The 20,337-nt window shown below is 41.1% G+C and overlaps 1 pseudogene; it reads right to left on the bottom strand.

Annotated features, from left to right (window-relative positions):
• Positions 1-412: 412 nt before the first annotated feature.
• On the bottom strand, positions 413-6,233 carry LOC147434495 (uncharacterized; annotated as a pseudogene).
• Between the last annotated feature and the right edge of the window lie 14,104 nt (positions 6,234-20,337).

The raw sequence follows: 20,337 nt of genomic DNA, 5'->3' as shown, positions 1-20,337 counted from the left end.
GAGAAGAGGGGTATGAGAGCTTGGCTTGTGAAAAGCCCCCATCAGAAGCTCAAGGTACACAATGGCGAGTGTGTTTCTTAGTGTGTAATGGAAAGATAGATAGCCCTAGAGTGATGGGCATATATACAATGAACGGGGGGAAAAACCTCCCAAAGAGGGAAAAAATGCCCCGGCGGTCCTAGTGTGTTCACACACATCACTACCACATGTGTATGGTAACAAATCCCCCCTAGAGTGATGCAGTGAATGAGAACAGGCATATGAGTAAAGGGAAGTGCCATGCCGTGAGGACATGATCAGTCCACAAAGGGGAGTAAGCCCAAAGCTTTGCGGAAAGCTTCAAGCTTCTCATGAGACAATGCCTTTGTGAAAAGATCTGCAAGGTTGTTCTGTGTTGGCACATAAGCCAAGCTCAACTCTCCTGTTGAGACCCTCTCCCTGATATAGTGGTAATGTCCCTCAATATGCTTTGTGGGAGCATCAAAAACTGGCTTCCTCACAACTACCAATGCGCTTTGACTGTTAGTGTACATAGTGTGGGCAGTGTCCTGTCCAACACCCAAATCAACCATAGTGTGGGCAGTGTCCTGTCCAACACCCAAATCAACCATAAGGCGTCTAAGCCATACACACTCAACCGTAGCTGTGAAGACTGCCCTGTACTCAGCCTCACAACTCGAAGTGGCCACAGTAAGTTGCTTCTTGCTCAACCATGATATACATGAACTGCCAAGAATGAAACAAAAACCACTTGTGGACACTCTCTTGTCAAAACAACCAGCCCAATCTGAGTCCGAAAAGGCATGTAAGTTTGGCGGCAATGATCCCCCCTTGGGATAAAACAAGCCAAGATGTAAAGTGCCACTAAGGTAGCGAAAAATCCTTTTGATAGCTTGCCAATGCTTAGACCCTGTGCTATGCATAAATTTGCTGACCTGTGAGAGTGAAAACTGAATATCTGGCCTCGTGTTGCATACATAAATGAGGCATCCAGCAACAGTTTGGTAAAGAGTGACATTAACAGGGTCACCAGCACCATGAAGACTTAATTTCAAACCTGTTTCCATGGGAGTGGCAATAGGTTTGCAATCCTCAAGTACAAACTTACATAGAAATGTATCTATGTAACTTTTCTAACACAAGGCAATACCACCATCATACTGCTTAACTGTATACGCAAGTAATGATGCAACAATCGGAAATCTTTCATCTTGAAAGTAGCATTCAAATCAGCCTTAAATTCAGCAATATGTCTCTCATTTGGTCCAATGATCAGCAAATCATCTACATAAAGAACCACAATGAGAAGTACATATCCTTCACGCTTTACATACAATGTGCTTTCTATTGGACTGTTACGAAAGCCTTGTTTGACCAAATGAATGTCAGTTTTCTCATACCAAGCACGAGAAGATTACTTCAACCCATACAAATCCTTGTTACATTTGCACACTTTGTCCTCTTGTCCTTTCTTGACAAAACTACGAGGCTGTGTTACATAAACTTCCTCAAATATGTCACCATTCAAGAAAGCAGTAACAATGTCTGATTGATGTACATCCCAACCAAAATGAGCTGCCAATGCACGTAGAAAATGCACACTACTCATACGACAAGTGGGAGAAAAAGTCTCTTCATAATCTACGCCTTTTTGCTTTGCAGAACCCTTTGCAACAAGTCGAGCGTTATGGCGATCGATTTCACCACCCACCTTGCGTTTCATCTTGTACACCCACTTTGTACCAATGGCCTTTTTGCCAGGAGGCAAATCACATAAAGGCCATGTGTCATTTTCTATAAGTGCATCATATTCTGATTGCATGGTAGCCATTCATTTCTCTGAATTTTGTGCTTCATCAAAAGACAGAGGCTCCTCAACATCATGCAAGCCAGACATAGCCAAAGCATAACAATTTGATGCATAAGATGCGTGGCGAGAGCCTGAACGAGTACGACTAGAAAAATGTGCATCCAATTTACTGTCACGCAATGTATGCACCAGCCATTTTGGCATACCTCTAGCCTGCTCAGTTTCAGCCCTTTCCTCATCAAGTACATCATGTACATCTGCATCAGTAATAGGTTGATCTGTAACATTTTTAGAAACCCCCATAGGCTAAACATTTGCCTCATTAGAACTTACATTCATATTTCCAGCACTAAAAAGAGGCAACAAAGTGTCATAAATGTCCTGTGAGCTTACATTACTGTCTCTAGTACATGACGGCAAGGGCTGAACAGAATCTTCCACAAACACTACATCTCGTGAAACCAAAATACGCTTTGTTTGCGGATGATACAACCTGTAACCTTTTCTTTTAGCACTATAACCAACAAAAATAAATTTGACAGCCTTATCATCCAAATTTCTACGCTATGTTTGTGGCACCAAAGCATATTATGCCAAACAACCAAAAACACGCATGTTCTCAATAGAAGGCTTTCTATCATGCCATGATTCATATGGAGTAAAAGAATACAAAGCTTTCGTAAGACACCTGTTTAGTACATAAGTGGCACACATGATGGCCTCAAGCCAAAAAGAATGCGGCCAAGCTTGACTTTTGACCATACATCGTGCCATTTGCGTAAGTGACATTTTTCCTCTCAGCAACACCATTTTGTTGAGGTGTATAAGGCACTTTACATTGGTGTTTTATCCCATGACTAGCCAGAAATGCATTAAATTCATGAGACATATACTCCCCCCCTCGATCGGAATGGAGGGTGCCCATAGTACATTTTGATACATTTTCAGCCATAGCCAAAAATTGTTTGAGGCACATAAATACCTTCAGACTTTGCTTTAAGCGGAAATACCCATGCATGCCTAGAGTAGTCATTAATGAAAGTCATGAAGTAAGGTAATTGCCCAAGGACGGAGTTTGCATGGGCCCACAAACATCACTATGCACAAGTTGCAACCTGCTTGTGGCCCGAACTGAACCATACTTAGAACACTGCATCTTACCCAAAATACAGCCTTCACAAACATGTTTGATAAGTGCTTCAAGAGGTGGCAAAGAAGCAACCATATCACATTTTTGCAAATGCAGCAAACTGGCAAAATTCAGATGACCAAAACGTGCATGCCAAAGTTTTGCATCTGAAATAGCCCTTGAATCTGCAACTGCATTTGCAACATTTTGTCCACACTTGTCATACAAAGTGAGCTTATACAACCCACGACACAAAAGCCCTGATGCAATGATTTCATCACCAAAACTGAGATCATGAACTGTACATCTGTCATCCACAAATTTGACTACAAGTCCAAGTCTAGCAAGTGCAAATACAGACAAAAGATTCTTCTTGATCCGAGGTACAATAAAGTGCATCAACAAGTGTGAAAGAACTGCCATTAGCAGCAGTAAGCACAATCTTTCCAATTGCTTGAACTGGATAAGAGGCATTGTTGGCACAAGTTACTGAATTCCCATGAGGGACATAATCGAGAGAGGTGAACAATTCACGATGTGAGGTAATGTGCTTTGTAGCACCACTGTCAAAATACCACACATGTGAATCTACAGCAACTGACAAGCATGCATCATGGACAACAGGATTTTAAGTGCACTCTGCGCTAAAAGCCCATTCTGTATCAACATCAGCATCATAGTCTCCTTTCACAGAAGACTCAACAATGGCTGCATTTGTAGTGGAACCAGCATTTAAAGTGGAACCACCCTCTTTCTTCTTAGCCTCTTTGGCCTTCAACTTAGAACATTGCTTGATCAAGTCATCATTAGCTTTACAATAATGGAAACGCATCTTCTTTTTGCCCTTATCACCAGAATTGCTGCCAGCAAAAGCATTAGGAACAGAATTTTCGCCACTCGCAATAGAACCATAAGAAGTGGCTGCATTGCTGTTACCACCCTTTTTTTGAGAAGCAATAAAAGCCTATTCAACTGCACATGCTTCCTAGTCTTGTTTTTTTTGGAAAGTGACTCTTGCAACATCAATGTGCATAATGCATCAAATTTGACAACTTCAGGATTTCCTTGGGTCATAAGTCTCCAAGTACTAGCAAAAGTCTAGTAAGAATCTGGTAAGGCATCAAGAACAGTCTGCACAAGGGAACTGTCTGAAATGACTTCACTTGCAAAAATAAGTTGCTCATTGATATCCTTGACACCATCAAGAAAAGTGTCCATATCATCCTCCTCATGCATAATCTTCGACTCCAGCTCTTTATGTAGCACAACCATTTTAGCCTCATTGCGACTTGCATAAAGACCAGCCAAAATATCCCAAGCCTGTTTTGCAGATTTTGCTGAACGGATGTGAGGAACAATGGTGCACTTCCCAATGAGATTGTTCTGCTGTAGGCAAAACAACTCTAATAGCCTCAATCCTTGCAGCAAGACCTGCCAACATCCTCTACATTGCCTACATCCTCAGAACTAGGACGTACATCAATGCCCTGCAAAATATTCCACACTCCCTGTGACACAAGAACGTGTTGCATCATATAAGCCCACATAGGGTAATTGTCCCCGTCCAACCTGTCCTCAGCAACAAACATCCTGAAGACATCTGTGTTGTTGTCAACCATGGTAAATGTTGCACCTAATGTGAAAACTGCCCAAAAATAGGAGAAATGGAGCGAGAACAACACGTGCTATATAGCACAAACCGTAGAAACTGTAAGGCACCCATTTTGCAGAAAACGGTACTGACAGAAATTCTGCACAAAATGACAAAATTGCATATGCAGACTTGCCTATAGTGGAAACAGAGGTCGAAATGAGCCCAAATTAGAAATCTAAGCAGACTGAGCTCAACCAACTCATCAAAAATAGTTTTTGACCTGCAAACACTCACCAAACCTCACTGTAATCGGAGAAAGTGAGCAGGCGTGTGCTGGAGAAACTGGCGACTAAGCTCGGGAGGATGCAACCTGCTCTAATACCAATTGTTGGAATTAGGGTTGCAGAGAAACGCACAGAGCTTGGAAAATATGAAGGAAGCTCAAGGCACACAATGGAGAGTGTGTTTCTTAGTGTGTAATGGAAAGATAGATAGCCCTAGAGTGATGGGCGTATATAAAATGCATGGGGGTAAAAACCTCCTAAAGAGGGAAAAAATGCCCCGGCGGTCATAGTGTGGTCACACACATCACTACCACATGTGTATGGTAACACAAGAATAGTGTGGCGTAGACTTCCAGAAAGCTTATGAGATCTTGTCTACAATTAAGGAAGATGGATCATCCCAAATTACTGACCAACAAAGGCAGAAAGTCGAAGTAGTGATCATAAAGAAAATTGTGGCCGAGGCTTTGAAGTTGCCAACAGAAGGGATGATGATGAGGGCCCATGAGAGGAAGACAGTAGTCACCTTCACCAAGGAGACTACTACGGAAACCTTTGCCGACCTCATCCAAAAACAAGTGGAAGAACTAGCACGGTTGTATCATCAGAACTTCCATTTCCTAGCAAAGAGACCACCAAGGTACACAACACCTAATCATGCAATTGCGACTACATTTACCCAAGTGTTGAAGTCGACAACCAAGCAAACAATTGATCACGCACAATATGTGCTATCAATGCTGAAGGGTACCAAGAAAGAGGGCAAGATCATGTATCTGGGTGCACTTGAGGTACCGACTATAATAGCATACCATGCTATTGGCATGGCAGACAATCTGTCCAGATCAGAACACATGGATTGTGTCTGCACAGCCATCTCCCAGAACCACACAGTCATCAAAGAGAGTTTACAGGTCAGATGAAGAATCGACAGAGAGCTCTCATGAAGCGCATAGTAGTGAAAGCTCGGATAGTGAAGAGAGGAGAGCCAGAATAGAGGAAATGAAGAAAAAAGTAGTGGTTTCACACCAAGAGGAACCTCAACAGAAGATGGCAAGGTTTGAAAGAGAGAAACACACTTACAAAAGAAGCCGCTAAGCTATAGGTGAGGACCCGACAAGTTCGGTTCCAAGAGATATAAGAGGCCCTCGAACCAAGAATCCTGCCATGAGGAACCATAAGATCCCAAGGATTCTCTTGGACGCATGTACGCAGAAGCAGAAGCCTTAAAGAAAAAAGAAGCTCAAGAAGCTGAAAGAAAAGTAAAAGAAGATGCGGCGGAGCAACAGAGACAAACTGAAGGGGTCCAACAAAGTGAAGCCCAACACGAACATGATGAGATGTCTCCCAGACCATCATCACCATATACGGAACAGAAAGACCCAGCCTTTTGTCTTGTACCAAGGGTAAGGACATGGCAAAAACATGAAGCACTGAATAAGAAGTGGCCTACATGGCTCAACTATTCAAGATTTCCAGCACTAGTAGGCAACATCGATGGAGGAATACATGGTGAAAACCCTAACAAGCACCATGACATTCTTCAAGAGTCCCCATGATCCCTCATGTGCCATGCTCTACAAAATTTGCCGAATGCTACTCACATGCATTGAAGCTTTTCATAAGCCAGAGAAAGTAGGAGCATCGTGGATGTCATTCCTTGAGGGCAATAAGGGTCTTTGCTACGACCTAAGTGGCCAACCTCCCAAAGAAGTCCTTTATGGCTTTACAACAGATGCATGTTCTTGCCATCTAGCAATATGTTGGTGTTTGAGGAAGTGTTCTATACAGGGTTCTTCACTTGGCAAACAAAGATATTTGGGCCAGTGATAAGCAAACTACCTCCAAATTTGTTGGCTACTCAGCCATTGAGCTCAAAAACAGGGTCACCATGCAATTCTTGTAGGTTCCAAACAAAGAAAGATCAGATATGAGAAAGCCCTATATGCACTAAAAGACCGCCTCGCCAGCCGTCAACCCAAAGAGCTCTATGCATTGACGTAAGCAATTCATGGTATTTCGTAGCTTTTGGCATCACCAAGTCCTAATTTCATCATAAGTAGGATTTTAAGCTTTAAAACAAAAAACTAAGTATAGGCGGGGTATTGGGGCATCATTGCTAAGCATTTAGATGCCTTCTAGGTTGAAAACGACTAGGTCAAAAACTCATTGCTGTTAATAATCGTGATTTTTGCACTTGACCTAAAGTGAGATTTGAGACTATAATCATATGTGCTTAGGTCTTATAACCTTGTCCTAGAAGTTTCGTAATGTTTGGATGTCATTTGATGCTGTAACGAATGTGATTTTCTTGCCGATGAGCGATTAGCTTTTGATGATTTCTGTCATTTGAGTGTAGCCTTAGTTAGATGCGAGTTTTTTGTTGTTTTCCAAGAGATTGACAACCTCTTGTAGCCTCGATGCACTAGTGGAGTCAGCTTCGTCCGATGGATTGACAATTATATTTGTGGTTCTTGCTATGTCTACAATAAGATATGAGTGAGTTTGAACACTCGTCCCACAATGTTTAGCAGGACAAGGGCCTATATAGAGCATTTGTGGGTGGAGATTAGTATGTTTCAGTCCCCTCTGCCTTTCAGTGGTATCAGAGCTCAGGGAGGAGAAGCCATGGAGGAGGGGGGAAGGAGATCGATTGCATGAGGCATGCATGGTCTTGCTCTCTCTCTCTCTCTCTATGTGTGTGTGTGTGTGTGTGTGTGTGTGTGTGTGTGTGTGTGTGTGTGTGTGTGTGTGTGCTGGGAAGGAGCTTGAAAGATTTGGCAAAAGAAGCCGTGGGAAAGAGGGCTTAACAGAGGAGGCGGGTCTTTTGGATAAGCTCATACATGTGCATGCCCATTTACAAGGGGGAGGGGAGAGCATCGAACTTCACAGAATTAGGTGATCTCTCCCTCTCTGTGTTCGCAACAGACCATGGAGGGTTTTTTGTCACATGACCGCCGACAAAAAAGCATCACAGGGCAGCAAGTGAACATTTTCCCATCGGCGCAGAGGGCCACCATCATTGTGCAAGGAATTTAAGGGAATTTTTATGTTTTTTTTCAAATGGAGCCGTCCAAGGGGAGGGCCATTTAGTAATTAATCATTTAAGGGAGCATGCCCGACCCGCCCCCCCCCCCCCCCCCCCCCCTCATCCAATGCATGTGCTTAGCAGTAGTTTGAGAAATTACTCGATGCCAAAATTATTCTGCATATCTGTGATACAATGACCTGCATGTACTTAGCAGCAGTTTGAGTGTACCTAGAGAAGAGGGAAAGCAAGGCTTTTAGGAGCACGGCTCCACGCATTGGATATATAATCACTTCAAAAGTGTTGTAGCTTGCTAGGGAGCAGGCGACATTAGTACAAAGTAGAGTGGCCAACACGTAAGATGTGCAATGGCTATGAGCCGCAATCGAGATGAGAAAGTTCCCAGACCACTTGTTACAGCTTGAGAAGCCGACATTGGTTTTGTTATGTCACATTCTAGTTTTGCATTGTTGCTAGGATATGGTTCCTAGGCAAAGTTTCCAACGATTCTGTCAAAACTAAGACAATTCTATAAGATCAAGGACAATTGTACTCACACCAAGCAAATACACAGTACATCATTTGCAAGTACTTTTCTACAGTCTGTAGTAGTTTTTCAATATGTAGTACAATTTGACAAGGTCAATTATCTATGAATGCTTGACAAGGTTGACTTTCTTGTGCTATAACATTGTAAATTGGCAAGAGAATCTGTTATCTATGAGCACCATAATTTCGTGAGTACTTTTGTGAAGCAAGGCTTCTTTTTTGGCATTTTTGGCATCACGGTTTCCAAAGTTTGGAATATGCTACTAGCATATGAATTTGGAGAAACTTGCCTAGATGTTTGCTGGTTTTTTACATCACAAGATGAAGGAGAGGAGTCAGGAGCACAAGAGAAGAGGAAGAGGAATACACACACACACTCTCTACTCACACACCACCATAGCCACACACACAGGTTGGAGGGGGAAAGTCGACAAACACTGTGTGCCCCCTTTCTTTCTTCTCTATCTTATGCACTTAGGCACAATACACACTCTACTTAGTGTTAATGACTCACACAAGTGTATAGTTGTACACTTAGGGTTAGTAGTAACAATTAGTGATGGGGGGTTGGCCACATGGCCATTAAGCTTAACATTATCCCACTTGATGGCCAATGTGAAAGACCATAAGAATGGAAAAGAATCACTCTTCACCAATGCCCATCAACTCATGGCAGTGCTTAAACTAATGGTTGGAGAGACTTTTAGTGAGTGCATTCACTCTATTCTCTGATGTAGAAATCTTCACTACATCAAGGCTCTTGTTTGCCAGGCAGTCACGACTGAAGTGATAACACACATCAATGTGTTTTGTTCAGGAATGAAACATTGAATTGTTAGCCAAGGCAATACACTCTAACTATCACAATGAAGAACTGGTGTACATTGCGTCAATCCATGCTCTTTCACTAGGCAAGCAAGCCAAATAGCTTTTCTGCATGCCTCACTCAATGCAACATACTCTGCCTCTATGATAGAAATGGATGTACAATCGTGAAGAACGGATCTCCAAGAAATAGCTGAATTAGCAAATGTGTAATTCTAACATGTTGCTGATTTACGAGTGTCGACACAATCTGCATAATTATTGTCTACAAATCCCTGAATGGATGACTCTCCACGACCATAGCATAATTGTCTATCTGCAGTGCCAATCAAGTATTTGAGAATAGACTTGACAACATCCAAATGATTTTTACTAGGGTAGATATAAATCTGCTAACAACTTCCACTGTATGTGCAATATCAGGTCTTGTAGCCACCATGGCATACATGAGACTACCACAAGCTGAAGCATAAGGAACCTTACACTACAAGAGGTTGTGTGCTCTTGTGACGCTGTTAGCGACGGAAATACACTGGGTTTTTATAACCCCCGGCGTCGCTAAAACCGTCGCTAATAGCGTCGCTATATGCAACGCTATATGCGTCGCTATATAGAGACGCTCATAGCGACGTTCATAGCGATGGTCATAGCGACGGTGATAGCGACGTTTACACAGAAGTCTATAGCGACGCTTATAGCCACGCCCGAGAGAAATTTGTTTTGGTGATAGGGCATTGAATGCCCTGCCACCCATCAACCATATTGTACTTGATTCACTTTTTAAAAAAAGTGCAAGGGTAGATAATAGACCCAAAATAGTCACCCACAAGACGCTTTGTTTGCAAAATTGACAAGCGTAAAATTGACAATTGTACACATCATAGGCAAAATGAATTGATTGGCAAATGTAATAATGACAATTGTACAACATCATAGGCATAAAGAATTGATTGGCAAAATGAACTGTGGTGACAAATGTAATAATATACATGGTTCAAAAAGACGTATAAAATCCGTCTCATGATACATAAGCTATGAGAAACCCTAAACTAATGCTATCTAGCTACGGCTAAACTGACGTCGTCTAGTCAGACGTCTCATCGCGTCCAAGCGGCGTATCTGTCGGATTCTGCAAAAAAAGACAATAAGACAGCTTTCAGTAAGTATAAACATATAACGACATTTATAAAACAATACAAAAAATAGAAAAGAGTAAACCCTAATACTAACCATGCCGCTGCGAGAACTCAGAATGTCCATCAGAGCGTTTAAGCCCTTCCTGCTTGCGTACTCGCGCTCGTACGGTGTGGGATCACGTCCTATCATCGACCACTGTCAAAACATACAAAGATTTCATTATGTTAGAATTAAAAAACTCATAAACCCTAAACTATCGAACATAAAGAGCAATGTGAAAACACTTACAAAATTGGCCTCAAATGATGCCCATCCACCGCTCCCCAAGTGGTGCGAGCTCCCTGCCTCTACTCGCGCTCTCGCTGCATCCTTTTGTTGCTTCCACTTGTCGGGATTCTCGCGCGCTGCTTTCTTCACATTCTTCCAATCTTCTTTGGCTAGCCAATCTGGCCTGTTCCACCCATGCTTGATTGCTTTTTGCACTTTGGAACGCTTGTGTTTGCAGTATTCGCGCATTCGAATCTTCATCAGGTCTTCATTGAAGCATTGATCCTGTGTTGGAACGGGAAACTCACATATCCCTTTTGACGTGCCTTTTGATGCACATATCCCTTAGGCATTTTCATGAAACGTTCTAAGAAGAACATCCATCTGGAATGAACTGTGCCAGCTATTTCCACCTCATCAACTATGTGAACAAGAAGATGCACCTGAATGGTTAGCATGCTAGTAGGAAAATGTTTCTCAAACATGCACACAAGCTCCGCAGCATTTAGTTTGGCGAATGGTATGGAGTCTACGTTGATCTCCTTTTGTGAGATCCATTGCATCAGCTTTGCAAGTTTGTAAATTGTGTTACGGATGTCGAGAGACAAACATCCCTCAATGGCAACCGGTAAAATAAACTTTAAAGTATGTGCAGCAATGATATTAAAGTCCACATTTTATGCAATGATATTAAAGTCCATTATAAACGTACCTGACACATTTTATGCCAATTGTGTGACTTCAAACCGGTAAGCTTTCCTTCTTTAGTAAAACACGTTCGGAGCGAGTGCATTACGCCAGTGGGGGTCCGCAAAGATCGAATGGTCTCTTTTACTTTGCGTTCTTGGGCTCCTGTGAAAATCCATGGTGCTTTAGGGAGTTTTATCGATCCATCAGACGCTGTTTGCGGCCAATATTGCTCCATACGATCCACATTTCTAAGGTCAACTCTGGCTCCCAAAGTATCTTTCTTGCCGGTCAGATGGTCCCATAGTAGATTACCCACATTCTTGAATATGTGCATTGGATCGAGCAAGTGATTGATGAGTCGGGGCCAGTATGGTAACTTGTACCATAGAGATAGTCTCTTCATCCCTGGAGGCAATCTGTCATCGCACATCTCCTTCTGCTCTAACCATGCTTGTGCAGACATCCTTGGTGGCTCTCTTCCCAAAAAGCCGTCGCGTAACACATGATTCTCTGGAAGATACGCTTGATGACCTTCATAGATTTGCTTCTTCAGTGAGGGCGCCCTACGTGCATTCAGTCTAAGTCCACATGTGACACATGCTCTGTATCTGCTTGTTTGAAGCCCTGCATGTATACACATGATAATAGATCAACTATGGGAAAAAACAAGATTTACAGTGTCTGAGTGAGGAGTTTCAATAGATCACCTGAGCATTCTGTTAGCCCGGGATAGTCATGCATGGTCCACATTAGAATGCCTCTGATCAAAGCATTCCGTCGTCCTGTGTGTCGGCTCATATCCACCACCTCTATGCCAATCCACAATTTTTGTAGCTCTTCCAATAGTGGACGAAGATACACATCCATATTCTCCACTTTATATCGCCCTGGCACAATCAAGCTTAGCCATAGGTGCCCCTTCTTCGTAGTCAACCACGGGGGAATGTTGTAGTTGACGATGACAACGGGCCATACACTGTAAGATGTTGATATTTGACCAAATGGATTTACGCCATCCATAGTCAGGCCTAAGAGCAAATTTCGAGCTTCCCTGGCAAAATCTGACCATGTTCCATCTATATGTTTCCAGGCTGCGCAATCTGCAGGAATTCGTAGCACACCATCCGAAGATTTATTCTCCTCATGCCATGATGCTAGGGTGGCCATGGACTTACATTCGAAGAAATTCTTGATGCGAGGAAGCAGAGGAAAATGTCGCAAAACCTTTTGTGGAATTTTTGTCCCGTGGAGATCTACTCGATATCTTTGGGAATCACATTTCGGACACTTCTCCATGTCTATGTATTCCCCTCTGAAAAGAATGCAGTCATTAGGACAAGCGTGGATAGAATTTTAATCCATCCCCAAGTTTCGCAAAATCTTTCTTGCTTCATCTCGGGAATCTGGCATCACATTGTCAGCTGGTAGTATGTGCTCTTTAAGAAATCTACACAACATAAAAATACGATACAGTCGTGTAAAAATCTATCAGATCATTATACATTTAGAGTTTTATTAAAGTAAACTAATTGTAATAGATCACCTGAAAAGCGCTGTGATGCTAGTGTCACTCCATCTAAACTTTGCCTGCATGTTGAGAAGAACCAAGAGTGCTTTCAATCTAGACATACGTGCTCCATTATACAATGGCGTATCGGCTTCACTTTTCATATCATCATAGATAAGCCTTTCTGAATCCATGATCGTCTCGATCATTTCATCAATCTCGGGCTCAAACGTTGCCTCGTTGGGAATGTGCTCTGCACGATCATCCCCCGAGCTGTCAGAGGCTACATCTTGTGGCCTCACATATGCTGCTTGACCAAAGCGCGTGCGAACACGTCTATTAGGTTGCAAGATTGCTGCTTGTTGGCCAGCGTCAGAGTACGACGAGTTATAATTGGCAACAACTCGATCTATAATAGATGGATCGAACTCGCCAAATTCGCGAACGTGCTGCAAAGAAACACGTCTTGTCCGTCGCACAGCATGCTTGCATTGATTACAAGGACATAAGATCCTCGTTGAGAGATAGGTGTTTCGATTGGACGGTCCCACATCCTCGTCACTACTCATAATGACGATAAAAATCTTATAACCTGGACAACAAATTTAATATTCTATTGGAATTCTTCGTCTTATCTCTCTCTCTCTCTCTCTCTCACATTCTCTAGTCATGTCCAATCCCCGCACACCTCGGTCTAGAGGTGCACGGAGATCAGAACCACCGGTTTATAATCTCGTCTTTATTGGTCAATACCTATATTTGTGGGTACAAGAAATCTACAGACCCACGTCTACATGATACTGCATGTAGTGGACAAAACCCCTTTGCCTCTTCTCTAGCTGTAGCACTTCACAGCATCTTAACATCTTTTCACAGTAGATCTTCACTGTTAAGTAATTCTTGCGTGGACTCGATCTAACGTAAATAAGCGTAAATCTAAATAAACATAAATCTAACTAAAAATAAACCTAACTAAAAATAAACCTAAATCTAATTTAACGTAAATCTACATCTAACCTAATCTTTAACGTCTTTTGGGATAGTTTCCTATGACGTTAAAACTCTCTTCTTCTTGTGTGTGTGTGTGTGTGTGTGGGTAAACCTAAATAAACCTAAGTCTAATCTAATATAACATAAATCTAAATCTAACATAAATTATGTTATATTAAAAACAAAGAACTAAACTAATAGGGATTATAAGAACCTTAAAACTGATTTAACACATAATTTTTCACATAACTCGGCAAGAGTTGGCATTCTCATCACTAAAGATGTGAGAGTTTACTTCCGGCGGTGACGATGCCTCATCTCCATCCACATCTGACGACAGCAATTGGTCCTTTGGACCGTTCTTGCTCTTGTTACTAACTTTGAAGTTGCTGTTGAATGACTAGAGGTTGTCTAGATGGTCATTGTCGGGGATGTAGTGACTCTTGCCGCCCTGAAGATCCACCTTCTTCCCTACCTTCTGAAGACATTTCACCAGTACTTTTGGATCGACGAGGCCCACCATGAGTGAAGGCAGCAATACCCTATATTCCATTGAGGGCTTTCTTCACCCGCTTCATGCAGGCATCGCAGTCTATGGAGACCTAAATCTAATCTAATATAACGTAAATCTAAATCTTGCGTAAATAAACGTAAATCTAACTAAAAATAAACCTAAATCTAATTTAATTTAACTTAAATAAACCTAAATCTAATTTAACGTAAGTCTACATCTAACCTAATCTTTAACGTCTTTTAGGATAGTTTCCTACGACGTTATAACTCTCTTCTTCTTGTGTGTGTGCGCGTGTGTGGATGTGTGTGCCAATAAAAAGAGATAAATGGTATAACCTTTCTATCACCCATGCCAAGTATGATAGATTGGTTATGCCATTTCCCTCTTGAATAATAGGTCTTTAGTTCAACTCCTCGTCGGCTAGATCTTTAGGTCTTTTAATTTTAATTAGTTTCCTACGACGTTAAATTAGTTTCTCTCTCTTTCTCTCTCAATGTGTGTGCGTTTTTTTGTTTATGCATGTTTTCTCTCTCTTTTCCTCTCTCAATGTGTGCGTTTTTTGTTTATGCATGTTCTCTCTCTCTTTTCCTCTCTCAATGTGTGCGTTTTTTGTTTATGCATGCTCTCTCTCTCTTTTCCTCTCTTAATGTGTGTGTGCATTCTTTGTTTATGTATGTGTGTGTGCGTTTTTGTTTATGTTTGTACTCTTTCTCTCTCTCTCTTTCTCTCTCTCTCTCTCTCTCTCTCTCTCTCTCTCTCTCTCTCTCTCTCTCTCTTTCAAAAAAACACTATGTGTGTGTGTGTGAGAGAGAGAGAGAGAGGGAGAGAGAAAGAGGGGAAGGGAACATGAGAGCGAGGAGAGGGAAGGAGCATACCTGGCTCTCCTTCCTCTCCTCGTGTGTGTGTGTTTGTGTGTGTGTGTGTGTGTGGAGAAGAAAGAGAGAGAGAGAGAGATAGAGGGAGAGCGTTACCTGCTCCTTGCTTGAGGGAGCCAAAAAACTCAGATCTGAGATCTGAGTTTTTGGGCGCTCTCTGTTATTTTTTTTAGCCCAGCCGGTGTCTCTATGAGCGTCGCAAATTTACTTGTAAATTTGCGACGCTCATAGCGACGCTGGGAATTTTTTTTTTGAGCGTCGCTGTGTGAGCGTCGCTAATATGAATAGCCTCTTGTAGTGTTAACCATCAAAGATTTTCCTCAGTAGGATAGTTGTTCTTGATAAGTTTCAAATATGCAGGCAATGAAGAACTCAAAGCCTTCCCCTTTTGCATGTTGAAACAATCAAGAACCTTGTGCACATACTCTTTTTGAGAAAGTTACAACAACCTCTTCTGATGGTCATGAGTAATGCGCACACCCAAAATGTGATTGGCTTCACCCCAATATTTCATGTCAAATTGACTTTTCAGCTTGGTTTTCAAGTCATCAATGTCCTTCTTTGAATGATCAACAATAAGCATGTAATCTACATAAAGGAAAAGCATAATAAGGTGTCCATTGGGTTGTATTTTCACGTAAAGACATGGATCCTCATCACTGCACTTATAGCCTAGGGAATGCATAAATGCATTAAACTTTTGATACCATTGTCTGGATGATTGCTTCAAGCCATAGAGACTTTTCAGAAGCTTACATGCCAAATGTTCCTTACCAGGCTTTAGCCCCAAGGGATTCACCATGGAAAACTTACTGCACCACGTAAGTGTAAGGGAGGGGTTTTTTTTTACAAGTTACATAAGCGTATAAGTTAGGGGTACGCCCCCAATAATTTATCTCCCAAGCTTAAAAATAAGGGAGGGGGGTATCATTTTTTTCCGGGGGAGGGGGCAGGGACTGACTTAGGTTGATTACATATAACAATTGGTTGAACCGGTGTGCACTAGAACTCCAATGAATTCTGAGAAAGTTTCTTACAGGTCACACATCAAATTTTGCATCGATCTGATCATAGATAAGGGCTAATTTGGAACAAGTCAAGGGTTGATGTACACCAACTTTGAATGGGTGAGAATTGGGGACGAGTAGCCAGAGTGCAGGCTTATCAGGCACATAGTTTGAAATTGAAACTGAGACACATTGAGGATAAATCTAGTTATGAATAGAAGTGATTCTTTACTATGTTGCGAGTCACTATGCTACACACTCTTTGACTAGTTTTACTTAGTTAGATCATGTGAGACCTGAATTTTATATGTAAGATAGGGGTATGATATTTTTCTTCATTGATTGTTGTATAAGCGTAGAAAAGGGGGTCATATTCCCTAATATGAGTCATACATAGGGGTTTTATCAGAGTTGTCTGCTCGTAGGTGGCGTCCCATTTTGTATATAGAGTGAATACCCCGGGGCTTTAGCACAAACCATTCAGGTTGCTGCATATAAATCTCTTCCTTGAGATCACCATGTAAGAAAGCTGTAATGACATCCATTTGATCAAGCTCCATATCTTCAGTGGAAACCAAAGCAAGCAACATTCTCAGTGTGGTGATCTTGACCACTGGAGAATATATTTCTGGAAATTGACACCATATTCTTGCTTGAAACCTTTGGCCACATAATGAGCTTTATAATTGCCAATCTTCTTCTTGTAAACCCATTTACAAGGCAATGCTTTCCTACCTTTTGGCAATGGAACAAGTTTCCATGTTTTGTTCTTTGCAATACTGGACAGCTCCCTCTTTATAGCATGTTACCATTGAACCTTATCATTAGCTAGCATATCCTCTTTGTAACAAGAAGGCTCACCACTATCTGTCAGCAAAACAAAATCCACGCCTGGAACAAAAAATTCTGGCAGATGTGAGACTTTTTGAGATCTCCACCGGCTGATTAGAACTCATACTATGTAGTAATGGCCTATGAAGTAATTGGCTTGGGAGCTTTCTCTACAGGAGGTGATACATAAAAAAATGTTACTTTCTGGAATTCAACCTCTTTCACTAGTTGTCTATGCATCTTAGTCTCATTAAAGAAAACATCACTACTACGGATCACTGATCAACTTTTTGGATCCCATAAATGATAGCCAAGTTGAACATCTACACCATAGCCAATAAAGATGCATTTCTTGCACTTAGGATCTAGCTTAGCACATAACTCCTTGGGTACATGTGCATATGCTTCATAGCCATATGTGCAGAGTTTTTCATAACACAATTTATGTCCTGATCATAACTCCAAAGGTACACGAGACTGTAATGAAGCATGTGGTGATCTATTGATCAAGTACACGACTATGTATAATGCTTCAGCCCAAAATGCTTGTGGTAAATTAGCATGTCATAACATATACATAATCCGCTTTTGGATGGTCCTTTTTGTTCATTCTGCAACACCATTTTGTGCAGGGGTATAAGGAGCCATAAAATCATGCTTAATTCCCTTACTTGAACAAAAGTTTGTAAACTCTTTGGAGACACATTCTCCACCATTGTTTGAGCACAAAGATTTCAACTTATGTTCAAACTGAGTTTCAACACTAGATAAGAACTTTTTGAAGCAAGAAAAGGTCTCATCTTTAGACTTCATGGCGTAAATCCAAACATGCAGTGTTGCATCCTCAATGAACGTAATATAATAGGACGCACCACCATGGGATTTAGAAAGCATAGGCTACATAAATCACTGTGCACAAGCTCTAAGGGTTTTCTTTCTTTGTCAAAAGAATGTGTACGATGTGTTCGTGTTTGCTTTCCAAATTGACAGTGCTCACAAAAGGGAAAATAAAAAAATGACAAAGACGGTAAGTAGCCCAAACAAGAGAGTGTATCCATTCCCTTCTTTGACAGATGTCCTAACTGGCTATGTCACAAAGCAATGGTTGGCATTTGGTTACAGAAAGAACACTGTCTTTATCATATACATAAAGAGGATAAAATGAACCAACTTTAGAACCGTGGGCTATAATAAGATGACCCTTTGCAACACACCAAGACTGCTGATGAAAAGTGACTTTGTAACCCATGTCTCCAAGACATCCAACCGAAATCAGATTGTGTGTCAAGGCTAGAATATGACGCACATTATGGATGATAAACTTCAGCCCATTAGCCATAACCATGGCAATATCACCTATGCCAATAATGTCACAAGAGTAGCTATCACCAAGTGTAGCAGAGCCAATGGTTTCCTTGTATGTAGTAAACCAATGCCTATGAGGTGTGACATGCAACAAAGCACCCAAATCAAGAATCCATGTATGGGATACTTCACCACTAACAAGGAGTTCAGTTGATATATAACTCCGCAAAGATAGACTTTCTTGTGCATCATAAAAGATATCATTATATTTAGTCAACATATTAATGTCTTGTGCATCACTGTATCCTGAACTATGTTCAGGTCTTCAATCTTAACCAAACTCTTTGGTTTCTCCTCTTTATCATCATGATGTGTGCCTTTACCTTTGCCCTTCTCTTTGTCACGCTTCCAAGAATAACCATACTTCTTTATGTGACCAAACTTATCACAATAATGGCACTGAACATTGTGGGGACCACGAGACTTTGATCTACCCTTTGATGCATCTCTATTGCCATCTTTCTTGGACTCACATTGCGAAGAACGGCCCTTACATTGCTTATCATCCCTTGGCATGTGATGAGCTTTGCCATAATGCGAGCTAGTCATGGTCTTCCAACGCATCTCCTTTGACAAAAGTGCACTAGTAACATCATCGTATTTTAGCATACCATTAGGAGCAGAGTTACTAATAGGTGTGCAAAAGATATCCCAAGAGGTGCCAACGAACAAAGCAAAAAGATTGCTTTCATCTCATCATCAATGGTCATGTGATGTGCACGAATCTGGGCAAAAAGAGAATCAAAACCATTGATATGGCTGGCAACACTAGCTGACTCCTTCATACAAAGGTTGATATTTTTTTTCATCATGAAAACCTTATTGCTAGCCGTATCTTTTTCGTATCCGTTGCATAATTTTTGCCATAAAGCATGAGAAGTCTCACATTCTAACACTGAAAAGTGCACCGACTCACCAAGGTGCAATCTAATTATAGACCTGCATAGCTCATCAAGATCCTCCCACTGAAACTGAGCCATGTGCATATCTTTAGTTCTAGCCGCATAGGCAATAGACAACTTTTGCTTCTTTTGGACAAGCACATCATGCATTTGGTTCTTTCAAAGCTAAAATTTAGTGCCATCAAAATTCTTTATGTCATGAATCTCACGGTCTTTGCTAGTAGTGAGGCATGCTTTTCCATGCATAAGAATCCCCCCATATTTTTTTCTCTTTTACCAAAAATATTTCCTATTATATAAGTTACTTTTGATTTTTTCTTCCCTTTTTCACTAACGTTTTAGCCTTTATTAAATAAATAATACTTATGCTAATCAATCACGATGTAGCATAATAAGTAAGCTTTCTTTGTTGATCTCTCTTTTGACCTTAAATATTATATATATATATATTCTAGTATTTTCTAATATATTTTTTTCATGTATATATATTATTCCACTCTACCAAATATTTTATTCACTAGTTTTCATTTTCAAACCCCAACCCCACTTTCAAATTTCAATAATACCTCCATCTAGATGATTGCCAATCTTTTCAACACTCTAGGTCATGTTTTCATACACATGAAGGAGCTTACACTTGAAGGCAAGAGAGAAGTCCACTCAAAGGGGACCACCAAAAGACTTTTGCAGCCACAAATAATACATTATTTGGCTGAATTTTTTAAGTAAAGAAGAACCCCGAATCTGAAGGAGCGTTCAACATAAAAGATGTAGCTCGTGATCTCAACTTTTAGCTCAATTTTTTTTCAGAATTTTTGGAGTTATGAACACGGAGATATGATTTTTGTAGTGGACCCCAGTTTTCTCGTGTAATGGTGACACAGGCCATCCCCACTTTTCTTCCTTCTAGAATGGCTATGGTTCTACAAGTCTTCGAGCATGATTACAAGAGACAAGGCTCTTTTAATGAGGTCTTGGCTAGTCTAGAGTAATTCTATCACCATTTTTGGAGGATCCATCCTCATCAACAAAT

Source organism: Adiantum capillus-veneris, chromosome 19, assembly GCF_014529385.1.
Source record: "Adiantum capillus-veneris isolate H3 chromosome 19, ASM1452938v2, whole genome shotgun sequence".
Classification (NCBI taxonomy): Eukaryota; Viridiplantae; Streptophyta; class Polypodiopsida; order Polypodiales; family Pteridaceae; genus Adiantum; species Adiantum capillus-veneris.
This window is presented reverse-complemented; position numbering and strand designations above follow the sequence as displayed.